The 16,611-nt window shown below is 35.8% G+C and overlaps 1 long non-coding RNA gene across 3 annotated transcripts in view; it reads left to right on the plus strand.

Annotated features, from left to right (window-relative positions):
• Nucleotides 1–767: 767 nt before the first annotated feature.
• The window catches only part of LOC128518779 (uncharacterized), a 54,927-nt gene continuing 39,083 nt past the window's right edge, over nt 768–16,611 (plus strand). For all 3 annotated transcript variants that reach the window (XR_008357770.1, XR_008357772.1, XR_008357771.1), the window contains exons 1-3: nt 768–985; nt 1,970–2,074; nt 7,112–7,211. This is a non-coding gene — a long non-coding RNA (uncharacterized LOC128518779). The remainder of the gene's footprint in view (nt 986–1,969; nt 2,075–7,111; nt 7,212–16,611) is intronic.

Consider the following 16,611-nt stretch of genomic DNA (forward strand, 5'->3'; position numbering starts at 1 on the left):
ATGCTTAAATATAACTGTAACGGAGTAAATGTAACTCAATTCTGTAATCACAACAGCACAGAAAGCAGCCCTGCAGGTAGAAATGGGGGAAATGTCATTAGATCTCAGAAGGATGCAACTGTCTCTTAATTACTGGGTTAACTTGTAGGGGCACTAGCAGGACCATCCAGCCCTGGGGACATTAAAGCCATTTAAGGAAAAAATAAATATTGGATGGACAGTTGTACAAAAAGCAACAGAGAGAGGAATAACTAAGTTCAAGTTCCGAGACCACCAACGTGTATCCATAGATACTTTCAAAGGTAATGTTAGATTTAACATTATTAGAAAATAATAATAATAATTTTTAAAATAAAATATTTTATTTGTTTATTTATTTATTTTAATGACAAGTAGTACAGTCTGAAAAAACTTGGAAAGCTTAGCTTGCCTTGACTTCCAGTAAAACGCCACTGGTTTACTTGGTTTCGAATTACAGCACCACTAAAATAATTTATAATTATGTTTAATTATTATATTAAACCTTAGTGGTTAGGACCTGGGGACAAAAAAAAAAAAACAGTTTGAAGCCAATAACTGGTCATACAGTGCAACATCCAAACAGTAAAGATCAAAAGAAAAAATCTCATTAAAAAAAAAAACCTAAAATAATCCCAACAGCAGAGGGTGAAATTGCAGCATATATTTATAAGTACAGGTGCGCACTCCTGTACATGTACAAGTTTAACCACTCCTCCTGCTTCGTCTCCTACTTCCTCAGAAATACAGAAAGCACAGAGCAGGAAGGAGATTTAGACACGGCTGGTTTACAGCCAGCTTTTTAAAGAGAATGTCTTGTTGAACAAGTAATAGTTTTTCCTAGTTATAATATATTTTAGGATTGTGTATGGAAGTAAGAGGAAAAAGAGAAGATTTAGCCACAGAAGTTTTATTAGAGATGAAAAGATAAGGAAGAGAGGAAACAAAATTCACCTGATAATGTAAGGTAAGACTGTAAATTGTTTTGAATGTGTAAATAGAAAGTGATTCATTTTCAGTATTCAATTTCAACATCAGGTGATAAATATTATGTAATGAAAATAATCAATCAGAGCTTTATACTTACAATTTATTTAAAATCTACACCATTACTTCAGGCTCTGATATCTTATAAACTGAGATGTCAATTCTGGGTAAATATGATCTTTCACTTCTTTGACAGGTCTACCTAAATTATAAAAGTCCAACAAAATAGATATATGGACACTTTGGCAAACATTGTAATAAAAGTGTAGGGTTTTCTTATGTAGTTATAAAAATGTCAACTGTAGGAATAATCCGTATGATTACAGTCAGCACTGGGTATTCTGGGAAAGATCTGGATAAAGCTTGACAGTAGGGGTCAAAAAGAGCCCTCACTTCTGCAGGTAGTCAACAGATTAGTCAGCAAGTATTTACACTGAACTTAAAATTTAATTATCAGCTTTCTGTAAATTGCCGGCTTTAACTAGAAATGATTCGTCACTGAGAAGTGAAAACTGCAGTGCTGCTCTACGGCATGTGATCCCACCACAAACAGACAACATCAAATAGAAAAACAAACTTCACGTACTATATTTCATGCAATCAGGAAGTAAAAGTTTCTATTTACAAAAGCAAAGGTAAGGTTTTGAGTTGTGACAGATGGTGAACCTGTATCAGGGTGACCTGATCATAAGGACAAGAGGTCACATTGTGACTGGATTCTTAGTAAATGATCAATGCAAACTCATAGTGGTTTAGGAAACTTTTAAAACACAAAAATGCAGTCAAGATTGGTGAGGAGCATGATTGAAAATTTTGCCAGGGATTTGACCCATGAGCCAACATGTATGTAGACTTTTGGTGTAGAAAAGAGCATTCAAAGATCAGTTTTAGAAATGCATAGGGTAGTTCATATTTGTGATTTGCAAACTGGGAAAAATGTTAAATACCACTTCACTACTTTCAGTTCACACTTTCCTAAGAGACAAACAACTTCATTTGGCATCATGTGCTGTGATCAGAGGACTGCGGCTGGTGGTTCAGGGATTTGTGACATCAAGGAAAAACTGAGGTACAACATTCTAAGTTTAAGCTACAGTAGAACAACCTTCTTTAAAAATCTTTTTTTTAAAGCATATGGTATGCTCAATTCTTTTTGATGTATATAAAAGCTCTTTTACCGGCTTATATATGAATATGAACAATGACAAAAATATTTGACCTCAAAATGTATTGAAATAATTTAAAATAATTATTATAAATATATTTCATGTGTTTGTCTATTAGCAGTGATTTAAGGCAGATGGATTCCTGTAAAAGACTTTAGCAGATTATTTGGAACCTAGTAACAGAACTGTGTCAAAAACAAAAAAACGCCATGTTACAGAAAGCTCAAACTTTAGAAACCATTTCATGTTCGATTCTATACACACTTGAAATAATAATTCTGTTGTTAGGGTAGGAAGGTTAGGGATGTATCAGCTACAGGAAGGTGAAGAAGAAAAGACAGCTGTAATAAAACATAAGGAGGAACAGCAGAATAAAGTCAGAGCTATATCATACACAGAACAGCAAATGTAATACATCAGACAGAGAAACTAAACAATGAACGTTCAGAATTCAGAGACACACTAAGCGAATAATAAGGCCATATTCTTTCCCTTCCTTATGCATTTAAAGCACACAGGGCATGCTGGGATATGTTCTACATGGCCAGATAGCAATCACTGAGCAGGGTTTATAAAATACAATGGATGATGATGATGGTTAAATGTAAACATGTGCTTTTAGTTTTTCTAAACTCACACCTGGTTTATGCGTGACATGCTGGTCCCACTGACACTAAATAACTAAGAGAAATGTGAGCTTGTTACAGGATTATTATTGTGCAGTTTAGCTAGTTTATATTAAGCTATTAAAGATTATATAATAAACTAATAGAGTCTAAGGCTTCGTTCTCATTAGTGATGAGTTGTTCTTAAACAATTGGTCCATTTTGACTGAATTTCAAGTGAGACTCGGGAAGAACGAGTCGCCTCGGGAAATGATTATCCAGACTTATCCAATACGCACCTACAGTACACTGGTATTTAACATCCCTTTTGAGTTGAGTGTGTTAGAGCAGAAAAAATGGCTCCCCAAGACCAGGGTTAGGAAATTATGAGCTATTTAATAAATTATTTGCTTTTCTTTTTCTTTTTAAAACATACTGTATGTAGATAGGTAAATAAGTAAAGGATTAATATAGTCTTAATGATGAAATACAAACTAATCGACATATTGATATAAATTGGCATATTGTAAATAATGATGTTATGAGGAAAAACATTGTTATTCCAATAAAACATCCCATGATAATCAAATTATTACAAGATTTCTAAGACAGAATTTATTTTTGTCACAAATTTCACAAAACCGTAAAATTTCACTGGAGGAAATAAGTTTAACACTTATTTAGGTTTATTATTATTATTATTATTATTATTATTATTATTATTAATATTATAATAATAATATTATTATAATAATATTATTATTATTATTAATAATAATAATAATAATAATATTAAATTTATTCACAATGCACATATTATTAATATTATTCCTATTTAATAAAAAACAGTTGTAATGGATAAAGGTTATTCTGGATTCTGATTGGTCTGTTTATTTTAAAGAAGTTGAAAAGATGTAAAATGTTATTTAGCAAAGTATGACATGCATAATCATTGATATCATAATTTTCTGTGTATAGGTATATGTTTTCCTAAGAAAATCCCCACTGTGAGCTAATGTACTGTAAAACCACCTTACATACTTAAGTAAATTTGAACGTGACTACTTTTTTACTTTCCCTCAAGTGTATATGTAAATCAAGAACTTCTACTTTTACTTAAGTAATATTTTCCCCAGGGAATCTCTCCATTTACTCAAGTACAGAATTTGTGTACTTTCCCACCTCTTGTCTTCAATTTTAGGCCTTAAAAATGACAAAGTAAACATTACACGTAAAGTGACACACACTAGCTGTTAAGCTCTTCCCTGTGTTGCGTTCAAGTATGATTAATTGCTTTATTCTTTGCCATGTTTATTATCTATAATCTGTACAATGTCTACAAGTTCAGGCCTGTCTGTAGTCAATCATACCAGCTGAACCTGTAGATTTATTCAAGAACTACAACTTCAGCTGGTAAAACCGGCTACAGGCTTGGCACTGCCCATGGAGGTTGACATGCAAAGCCAGTGCAGCTCTCTATGCAAACAGGAGGGACGAGAGAAGGAAAACGGAAACCACTGCAGTAAAATATACCCTTACATTTAAAATGAAATAATTTTAAATACTATTTAAAATAACAAAATAATACATTTACATTTAGGCATTTGGCAGACGCTCTTATCCAGAGCGACTTACAAAAAGTGCTTTAATGTTTACAACATTGGATACATACTTACACTGGGTTAACTAGGTTAATAACTAAGTACCATTAGTCCAACACAACTGAGTTTTTTTTTTTTTTCTTTTTTTTTTTTTTTTCGGGGGGAGGGGGGTTAGTCCAAGTACTGGAGAAACAGATGCGTCTTGAGTCGTCGTTTAAAGATAGTCAAAGTCTCTGATGTACGGACATCTAGAGGAAGTTCATTCCACCATCTAGGTGCCAGAACAGAAAAGAGCCTGGATGAATGCCGCCCTCGATCCCTGAGAGATGGTGGGATGAGGCGAGCAGTGCTGGAGGATCGGAGGCAACGTGGTGCAGTGCGTGGTGTAATTAGCGCAGAGAGGTAAGTGGGTGCTGGGCCATTTTTGGCTTTGTAGGCAAGCATCAGTGTTTTGAATTTGATGCGGGCAGCTACAGGAAGCCAGTGCAGGGAGCGGAGGAGTGGGGTGGTGTGGGAGAACTTGGGAAGGTTAAAAACGAGTCGTGCTGCTGCATTCTGGATCAGTTGCAGAGGACGAATCGTGGACAGAGGCAGGCCTGCCAGGAGTGAGTTGCAGTAGTCCAGTCTAATAAATGCCACATAACTCATCATGAATTCCATTTTAATATATATTGTGTACTAGTTGTTCAAGTCAAACCGGGACTTGTGAAATTTTTGGTGAATGAAGGTGTCAGACGGGCTAGTGTCATTTACAGAAGACTTCAGCTGTAAATGTTTTAAGGAAGGCCATACATCCATGAATAATGATCCTGGCCGAGGTGGCTTGGAGCCCACTACAGTCATTAACATTAACATTCAGTAAGTGAAACCTGTGATACTTTAAAATTAAAGGACAATGTGGCATCAACTTGCAGAAGAGACACGTCTGTCTCTGCTAACTGTACACATAATCATTCACCAACACCACTTACAAATTACAGGAACCTGGCTGGGAGTTATTGCTACATGCCCCGTATGGTCCTGACATTGCTCCAAGCCATTTCAACATGCTACACTAGACTTGGAAAATTACTTCATTTTGGGTCATTAAAGAAGTTCCTGGAAGGCCAACGCTTCAAACGCAAATCAGACAGGCAGTCCGATTATGGTCCCAGCACACTAAGAAAACTTTCTACCTTAATGGAAGCCAAGCACTAGTGAAAGGCTGGGGTAACGCCATATATCCCAGCTTGCATTAGTGTAGCAGGGGATTATATAGATACATAAAGGTTGTTTTTCCTCCCAGATCTGTATTCTGCACCTGGTTTGACCTTAACACCCCTCATCAAATCAGTAGATAATTTATTAAAATCATTGTAATTAATGCAAATCCGGGATGCTTCAATAGTTGCTTCTACATCACAACTTTCAACATCTGTTACTCCTTCTGATTAAGATTTGTCTCCTCTAGTTTCCCACAGTACGGTGTAGTAGAGTTGAATTTAAACGATAAAAATGAGATGAGTTTGAGGTTATTGAAATATAAATCAGATGAATGGTGCGTGAACTACTACACTTTTTCCCACCTTTTTAATGGACCAAAATTAATTAGACAGCTGGCTGCTCAGCTGATCCTAACCAGATATGTTTTATTCATTAGGTATGGCCAAATCAACTATGTGGTAAATTCTTAAAAAGCAGAAGTGCAGTGATAATCTCAGGAACACTAATAGGCTGTAAAAAGTGGCATAGGTGGCTCAGTGGTAGGTTTTTTAACTGCCATGCCTTAGGTGGGGTTTGCTGTGTAAAACCTCTCCACTTAGACAACCCCTTGACAGGAGCAGCAGAAAGACTAACACCACCAACTGAAAGCTGTGAGCAACAACTGTGGAGTGGGACAGAGGAAATCTGGCCCTGGTAGAAGAGCTTATTTGTTTGCTTTCATGGTCCATAAGAGGGAGAAGCATACATTAGAGAGTTGCTACATGGCAACTTTATTTCCAAGCCTTTCCAAAAGCACATGCAGTCTATTCCCATATGGGATCTACCATTCTACTGGCTCATGGAAACAGTCAGAAGGACAAAAAGACAAGAAGTATTGTGCTCCTTTGCTCCAGCATAAAAACACAGTGAATAAAGTGTTTTTTTAAAGCTGTAGTACAAAACACAATGACGTTATGCACTGTGCACTACGCTGCAAAGTCTGCACACAAGTTAAATAGATAGAAACCAAACAAACAGAGATTCTTCAAAGGTTTCCTCAGAAGTTGATTCTGTAAAGCAGAGCAAATCTCAGGAGAAGCGTTAGCAGAGCATCTGCTCATCTCTGGGATTCACCATTTACTGAGACAGTACTCTCTGGAGTGATAGTGACTTGTTTGTCTTGTCATTGTGTTGCACACAAACCATTAACCTAGAAGAGTACACGTAGATAAATAATTTTCATTAAAATTACCTCATCTATTTAAAAGCTCTTCGTCATCCATTATTGTGGGGAAAACAAAGACTTTAAGCTACAAAAAACTATAAATTTTAGGGCGATAACAAAAATATATTGCTTAAGACAAAGTTTCATGCTTAATATTGGAAATACCAGATGTACACACCTGTAACGGTTAGCTCTATGTTCAGGGTAATTAGGTTTGGGGTGTGCCAGGTGAACATTCCTTTATCAGATTCTTTCACATTGTACACCATGATAAAATATTTCCACTTCTTAATTTCTGATGGAAAATCTTTAACTCTGTCTCTGTAGGCAGTATATGGAGATCTGCTTCCCTGCCGCTGATGTCACACACCATCATGCGGTCTCTTTATTGCCAAAACACAACCTGGATCCTGGATGATCATTCATGGTAAGACCATCATGTCTTCTATAACACCTCTAACGGGATTCCTCTGTACTAAAACTAAAAGGAAAAAAAAAATCACACACAGAGAGTCAAATGTGCTTGAGGATACGTAGCTCATAGGTTACATAGCTAGTCGCTACACTTGCCAGTTATCACTTGTGGGTGGGTAACAGTTGCTATACTTAGTGCTTAAGTGAGTGGCCTGTTATTCTCTTACTTCTGAAATCATTCAGTGAATACTAAGAAAGTGTTCCGGCTGTTATTTATGCCCTTAAAACACACAGGGCCTGCAAGGATTTGCTCTACATGACTCGATAACATTCACTGAGCAGGTTCTGGGAAAACACACAGGGTGATGGTGGTAGTTAAACATAAACATGTGCTTTTACTTATTTTCCAAACTCACCCCTCCCTTATGTGAGACCTATTAATCAATACCATAAAGTGTGACATGTGATAAAAAAACATTTATTTTGTGTCCAAGTCTAGTGAATTAAGTGTTCTTTAATACCTGTATTGCAAAAACAATGCAATGTTACATTTTTCTGCGGAATCCCCAAAGGTTTCAAAAACAAATGTCATTAGAGACGTTTCTGATTAAAGCAGTTTGCCAGCAGATCAGTGCTTCTGTAAATGCATTTGTAAATGCATTTGTGTGCGCATGCATGCATGTGTGTGAAACCCTTCCTCTTCTCCTCTTTCATCTTACTTCAATCACAATTCTTTACAAAAATAAATATACTATACTATATATACTATATATACTTTATATTGTATTTTATTTTTTTTTTTACAAATATATTTTTGGTTGTGGAACAAATCACCAGAGTTTCCATTATTTCGTATGGGGGAAATTCGCTTTGATATATAAAGCAGGGAAACGTTCTGATGCTTGTCTAATAAAAAAAAGAAGAAGAAAAGCTACTGAATTATTGCCAGAGTTTCGAAAAAGGAAATAAAATGAAAAATTGTACAAAAGATAAAGATAGGCAGCTGTTATATCTATGATATTATGTATGTAGTAAAAAAGGCAATTATAACACTTGCATTTGTTAGCCTGCCTTGCTGTGTGGCTAGCTTACATACCATTGGATATCATTTCATGGCATAGCAAAAGTTTTTTTTTTTTTTTACCTGTAAAATAATCGAATAGCTTAGCTGAACACTCCTTTTTGTTTGGAAAGATAATTGTATGGTTTTTCATGTGATACAAAAAGTAAACTAATTCCTCACAGCGTTGTGAAAATAAAGAAAATATGAAATATTAAGAGGACAGTGGTTTTCAGAAACAACAAAGTGTATGTATGCTAAGTCACATCACAATACGGCTGCTGGCATAAAGATTTTATTAGTCTATTTCATTAGTTCATTTGCTTTCTCTATTTTTGTTGTTAATTTACTGTATGTTTGACTTTTGAGTTTAAAAACTTGCTTGTGTAGTATGACTGAATGAGTCCAGCTGGTGAAGCTCGCAGCAGGCCTCGCCCTTTCCATACACACAACCCATGCAAAACAAACACACCTTTATGCACACACGGGTCAGGTGTTTCACTAAAAGTTCCTTTTTTCTGCACGCTGCATGATTAATCCTGATAAATCAGATTTATACAGTACCAAAGTGAAGGAAAAGCAAATGTGAAAGTCAAAACAAAGATATTAGACAGAATTTCTGGTAAATAAATAAGAAAAAATAAATCCATAACTTCTCTCACTCTTCAGAAGAGATTTTCTTAACCCAGACATATGTATATGACCCTGACTGTACAGTATATTTACAGTATATTAATCTAGTTGCATATCATTTTGTAAAGTAACACATTTCCTCTGGTGTGAACTGATGAATGAGATTGTTAGATTTACAGTGTGTGTGTGTGTGTGTGTGTGTGTATGTACTTTGTTTGTTACATCACATGACCATGACCGAATGAAAACCATCCAAACATTTACATTACCACAGGATTTAATTTTATTTACCTATTGAAAGGTAAAAACCTATATGTGGGGAACACAAATGAGACATTCACATAATTTATTTGGGGCTGTTCAGTATTGGTAATAATTTAGTACTGGTGCTGGTTTTATTTTAAATTTTTTATGTTATACATACGTTAAAATATGTTACATAAAACCAATCTTGCTTCCCTAAATATTTTAAGTTGCTAACTTTAGCTGTTTCGGAGAGATGATTTTATATTTGCCCGAATGGCCTTTTTTCTTAGCATTATACTGTCTTACTTCAAACAATAATCATGTAAAATGTAAAATAATTTTATATTTTTTTGAGTATTGATACTAAAATAGTTGTAAGCTTCTAAAAGCGTCTGACCTTCAAAAATGGATGATTAAGTTGTTTTTTTGTGTCCGTAACTACATAAATTCATGGTGCAATATCTTTACAATTTAGAAAATACTTAAAATACTGATAGAGGATGTGTGAAGCTTAATGATGTTTGGTGGTTGTGTGTGACGCTTAATGATGTCTGGTGGTTATATAGTTGGCAAAAAAGAGGAATCACAACTCTCTGACGTAGAGGAATTATGAGAAAAAAGAGCCACCTTCATTTATTTCTGTGTGTTTAATTCACCAGAGCCTAATAAACAGACATAACATTTATAACTTCCTCATTGTGTGGAGTTTTACCGGATAAACCCGTAATTTAAAAGAAAATGCTGATTCATGATTTATCATCAGTGTAACTTATCCATTATAAACACAAAGTAGTAGTATTGGTGTAATAAAGGAGCATTAACACGACATTCACAGGCACATTTTACTGTTCATCAGAAACTCATCTTAAACTGCACAAAAGGTCAACTTTGAATATACATTATAAACATGATAAAATTAAATCTTCTTTAAACTAACCAAAGAAACAACCATTTGAAACTCAATTTACCAGACCTTCAGCATAAACTCGCTCTATTTGACTGATCTGAAAGTGAAAAGACAAATGCAGAAGCACTGTGATGGCAGAAGTGGGTAAAATTTCCATTTCTATGCAAACCCTGACCTGTGTTCATAAGTAAACTCACGTATGCTGTGCATTTCCTGTTTTCTGACAGCCATTAAAATGTCCTTGTGAACACTGTGTAAATACAAAACATGACATACAATAAATAGTAATAACCACAATCAGTATAAAGTGCCTGTACGATACACACACTGGGTTCAGAAAGTATTTAAACAACTTCATTTTTTTGCTAAAACTATATAAAATAAATCTGATTATATATCGGTTCTTTGGTCATTAAGCTACACACAATAATTCATAATGACAGACACTTATCTAATAGCTGGAGCTGGTCCTTCTCTGGATGCCTCAGGACCCTCGCAAGGTTGGCCTTTGTCTACCGAAGCTGGCACAATCTCCTGATGCCTCGGGATGGGTAGAAAAATACAGAACAGATGGAGAGAATTAGCATGGTTGCCATTCAGGATAGATGTACTGAAGTATGAGGTTATGGGATGAGTTACGCGTATGCTAGATTAAAGATATGCGTCTTGAGTCTACTTTTAAACTGGGAAACTGTGTCTGAGCCCCAAACACTGTCTGGAAGGCTATTTCAAAGCTTTGGAGCTAAATATGAAAAAGCCCTACACCAAAATCAGAATGTCCATAAGCAGTTAAAATCCCCTTAAGCACCATTAGGGCCTGGAACAGTTGGAAGACCTGCCAGGGATTTGACCCATTAGTCCCTGAGTGAGGAGGTAAGGAGAAAGGGGGGAGTATAAATATCATTTTTATAAATACACCAGTTGGTTGATTTTTGTGGCTTTAAAAATAATTTGTTGAACACCAGTTTCGTTAACAATTATTCATCATGTGTTGGGATCAGGAGATTAAAATGAAACCTTCAGATTTTGGACCCGAGCAGCACGACTGGCGATGAAATGGAACTGCGCTTTATAGTAACTTATAGCTGTTTAACATGGCGGTACAATAGGGCTGTTACTGTATGTTGCTGGTGGTTCAGGTACATAATTGTGATACTTCAGCTACAATATCTCCTGATTGCTTCTGCCAGGAGGTTAGACTCCTACTGGATCTCAATGAGGTTATAAGGAAAGACCTAATTCCCCATGAATAAAGATGCACAATATTAATGCTTTGTTGTGACTTTTCCATTCTCTGGATTGAAACCCTATAAAAAGCCTGTTGTCATGATTTATGCCCTGTCTGCCTCGAATTCCTTTTTTTTCTCCACGCTGTCACTTTACCCACGTGCCCATGTTTTCCCCCAGCCTGTCATGCATCCTTTCCCACGCCCCCGTTTCCGCCCCGTCTACACACCTGTTTCTCATCTCCGCTTTTCTTTTGACGGCGGCTCGCTTTGTGTTTTGTTTTTGACGCTTCGCTGACGGACTCACGGCATTCGATCCTCGCTCACGCCTCCGACCACGCCCCCCCACATCTCGATACAGTCATTATCCGCACTTGCATTCATATCGTTCTGTCCTTTCTCCCGTGACACCTGTGGTCTCCACATGCACACAACAAGTAGTTTCCATGTGCAGGAACCAGAAATTATAAAGAAGCTTAAAAAAGAGGAATAGACAAAGATCTTTTACAATCATCTTTAACATTGTTAGACATTACAGGAAGTGGCTCAGTGCTGTTTCTTCTCATGTAGTCACTCTATATTAATTATGGAGATGCTGATCACCTTGAAACCTGGGATTTTTAGAAATGCATGGTTGTCTGTGGTGGCACGGTGGTGTAGTGGTTAGCCCTGTCACCTTGCACCTCCAGGGTCCGGGTTTGATTCCCGGCCAGACTTGATTCCCGTCTATGTGTGCATGGAGTTAGCATGTTCTTCCTGTACCTCCGGTTTCCTCCCACAGTCTAAATATATGCAGGTTAGGCTAATTGGCATTCCCAAATTGCCCGTAGTGTGAGTGTGTATGTGCCCTGCGATGGATTGGCACCCTGCCGAGGGTGTACCCTGCCTCGTGCCCTAAGTCTCCTGGGATAGGCTCCAGGTACCCATGACCCTGAATACAGGATAAAGTGGTATAAAGCGATACACACCTGTAACAGCCATACACACCTGTAACATTTAGTTGTACCTACAGCTTAAAGCGGTTAGCCGCCCAGCAAGTGCACGTTCCTTCATCAGCTTTAGTCACAATTTTTAGCCTGATGGAAAAATTTCCCTTCTGAATTTCTAATGGAAAAATCTCAACTCTGTCTTTATAGGCATCATCTTGCTCATTGTTTATTACTTCATTATTTATGTTACACACGAGCCCGTCATCCTTGTTTCATTAAAACACATTCTGTGAACTGTCTACTTCGACATGGCAAGATCACAGTGTCTCCTTTAACACCTTCAACTTCCTCAGTGATACTCTGTACTGACACTAAAAGTAAAGAACAAACCACAGAAACTGTCAGTAATAAGAGAAATGTTCAAATCAGCACAGCAATAAAATATACACAGTAAAACCTTGAATTGCGAGTAACTTGGTCTATGAGTGTTACAAGCAAATAAAAACAATTTTAATTGATAAACAAGCGTTGTCTTGCAAATGTGTGTGCATGCATAAAGCATTTTTTTTTTCATTTTGTGTCCAAGTGTAGTGACTTTTTCTCTAGTTATTTTTCTCCATGCCTATATCTATTAGAGATAGGGAAAATTCAGTTACATATCATAATTATAGTTGCGCTAATATCTTTTTTCTTCTTTAAGTTCCCCAATTTAGCTAATACACAGCTCTCTCTGAGTTCAAGTCCATGTGGAAAATTGGTTCTCCAGGGCCCCTTTTATTCCTATGTTTAAGGAGTTAAATCTCCATCACACACATAAGTAATATTAGCTATCTAGCTGTTTGCTAGCAAAAGACGTATTTTTTTCTATAGTCTATATTTACTAAAGGGAACCACAGTGGTTAGCACTGTCACCTTGCAACTCCAGGGTCTGAGTTTGCTTCCCTGCGTCGGGCAATTGGTGGGTTTCCCTTTGGGTACTCTGGTTTCCTCGCACAGTAAAAAAAAAAAAAAAAACATAAAAGAAACATAACACTACCCTCCACGGCCCCTAGTTGGACTTCCTAGATGGATGGATATCTGTTGGAGATGAGGGGGTCGTTTAAGTTACAATTTTACAGTTCTTTTGTGTGGCAATTCATAGATCACCACACAACTCCAAAGTCTTTTTTTTTTTTTTATAAAAGATGCTTTATGCACACACACACTGTCACAGTGTTAAAATAAACAAGACGCGTGCATAGATGTTAACTATACGAGTGCTGCATGCGCACTGAGATCGAACATGGGAGACAATTACCCACAATTCCGCAGTTTGAGAGAGAGAAGAACCATTGGCTCAGTTGTGATCATGTGACACTCATCGTCAAAACCAGAAGCGCTTGCGTGATACATGATACTCGATATTCAGATATCAAGACTTGCTCGTCTAACATGGCAACATTTATTTAAAATTTTGTTTGTCTTTCGAAGTGCTCGCAAATCATGTTACTTGCAAACCAAGGTTCGACTGTAAAGAGTTAACATTAACTTGTGTTTGTTGTAGTGTTAAACACTCATGCTCACCTTTGTGTACCAGCAGCAGGAAGATAAAGTAACTGTGATAAAACCAGAAAGAGGTAAAAGTGTACAATAGGATAAATTCAAGGTCATGATAACTGTATAATACACAGAGGAACACAAATTAAATTTGTCACCTGGGGAAACTAAAGTAGTATCGTTCAGTATTCAAAAACCTAGTAAAGTGTTCTTGCGCTTTTGTGAAATAAATTTATAAAATATTATAAAATATAATTATAAAATATCAAAAGCCATCCTAAATAAGTTTTAAGTTTTTCTTTAAACAGAGGCAAGTCAGTAATATAACATAGCTCAGGTGGAATGGTGTTCTAGAGTTTAGGACCAGCCACTGCAAAAGAGCATCACTCCACTGTTTGTACTTTGACCGAGGGACCGCCAGTAGGTTTTTCTTGAGCAGAACATAAAACTCTACTTTGTTGATGAAAGCTTACTGTCTCACACAAGTAAGAAGGTGCCAGACTATTAATTGCACTGAAAAACTAACATTAAAAGTTTTAACTGAATCCGGACCTATACCTGTAGAGAATACAGGATTGGTGTGATCATGTTTACGAGTGTTATTCAGCATAGCCACAGCATTCCGCACAAGTTGCAGGTGATACAAACGAGTTTGAGTGGCTCCAACATAAAGAGAGTTGCAACAGTCTGGCCACAAACTAATAAAAGAGTGAAAGTCTTTCACTTTTCAAAACAAAAGATGTTTAGCAGAAGGATAAGCAAATAGCCTGAATGTAAGGTGGAAAAAATACTGTTTGTTAATGGGAGATGTAATATGTTTTAGATAGTACAATATCAGGAAATTAGCTAGTGCTACCTGTTTTTCCAGAACTGGTCTTAAAATTACTTTGGTACTGCTTTTATTTGATACATACCTCACACACTTGTTGAGAACAAAAGCTCCGCAAGTATCCGCAAGTGCGAAAAAAGTGCTCTAGTAAAAAAAAGTGAAACTCTAAACTATTCATTACATGTGAAGTGAAATTCAAGTCTTTTTTGTTGTATTTTCAATGATGACGGTTTACAGCTATAAAAAATTCCAGTTTCTCAAAATATTAGAATATTTCCTAATATCAAAATATAATTTACAATACAGAAATTCTGAATAATTATCTTCATTCATGCACTTAGTACTTGGTCAGAGTCCTTTAGCACAGATTACTGCTTCAGAGTGGCATGGCGTAGAGACGATCAGCCTGTGTATGGAAGTATCACAGGGCCAAAATTCCTCATGCTATTTCCAACCAGTGGCACTGGTAATAAAATGTTAAATTACATGAACTAAATAAATCTTGTCCAAATAAAAAATATTAGAAATTTGCTGCAGTGCAATTTAATCTGATTGGGAAAACAAATCCCTCCAACATTTACAATACTTGAATTATTTAGCATTGCAATGTGTTGTGAGTGTACAGTATACTTCAAGTAAAAACATAATTTTGCAGCCTGAATTTGTGAGGTTTAAAAATAATGAAGGTATAATGTTTTTAACTATATATATATATATATATATATATATATATATATATATATATATATATATATTGTATACAATAGAAATAGAAATGAGAAGCTTCTCACTGGATCAGTTACTGTTAAATTACTTACTGCAGTAATTATCCAGTGAAGGCCTTTTAACTATTTGCTCAGTTAAATCCAGGTGGTGACTTTCTAAAGTAAAGTAAAGTAAAGGTGGCAGTGTATTATTCATGTTTTTTGGGAAACATCAATAAAATCCTATATTTGACCAATGTATGAAAACTATTTAAATGCTTAAATGTCATTTTGCAGTCTGTTTAACATTAATTGAGTATAAATAAATAAGTTACACAGAGCAAGAGATCTAAATACTGGGTTCACATGTGGCCATTTAAAAAAAGTACTGTTCGAAGAAAAATTAGGTTTTCCTACTTTTTTTGTTTACTGAAGTAAGCAGAAAAGCAGAACTTGTATTGTAAAGAACTGGAGTTTTCTTAAAGGTGAAACTAGTCCAAAGTCATTTTTTGTGATTCACCATTTTCTACATAAAATAATTCTTTAAAACATAATAATAATAATTTAGCAAGGTTTTCACAAGGTCACATTTATTTGTACAACTTATCAACCATTTTAATAGGAACACCTGTACAGCTTCTCATTCAGCCAGTTACATACAGAAACAGATTAGAAGCTTTAGTTCATGTTCATATCAAACATCTGAATGGAAAAAAAAATATTGCAATCCTTGGTGGTGTCGTTGCTGCTGCCAGAAAGTCTGGTTTGAGTATTTCAGAAACTGCTGATCTCCTGGGATTTGCTCTCTGATGAGGCAGCACGTGTTTATTTACCAGAAATTTTTGCTGTTCATAAAAAGACATTAGAATAATAAGGATGTATGAAGAGTGGGAATCAAGTGGTTCAGAAAAGAGGAAACACAACTGTCTTATGAACATACAGTCATGGGGAAATAACGTACAAGCTCTTTCAGGCTCTTTTTTTGAGTTTTGATTTTATTTAATTTTTTCATTTACCTTTCTTTTTTAACTTTTTAATTGTTTTTATATGCAAATGTGTGATTATAGTGTTGGAAATTAGTAATATTGGTAAATGTTTTCGAGTGGCTGGAACAGATGATCTGCATTTAAATTATTTCCTATGGGACAATGTGTTTCACAATACAAAATTTTACCTTAAGGACTCGCCTCTGGAACAGATGCAATTTGTATGCTGAGGTACCGCTGTAATTTATTATCAATATAACATAGTAAATTGTAAATGCAACTGAATACTGGTTTTGTAACCTTAAAAAAATTTTACGTTTCTGCGTGACTTTTGTGTGATCATTTACAGAACATTTT

The sequence above is a fragment of the Clarias gariepinus genome, chromosome 3, assembly GCF_024256425.1.
Source record: "Clarias gariepinus isolate MV-2021 ecotype Netherlands chromosome 3, CGAR_prim_01v2, whole genome shotgun sequence".
Classification (NCBI taxonomy): Eukaryota; Metazoa; Chordata; class Actinopteri; order Siluriformes; family Clariidae; genus Clarias; species Clarias gariepinus.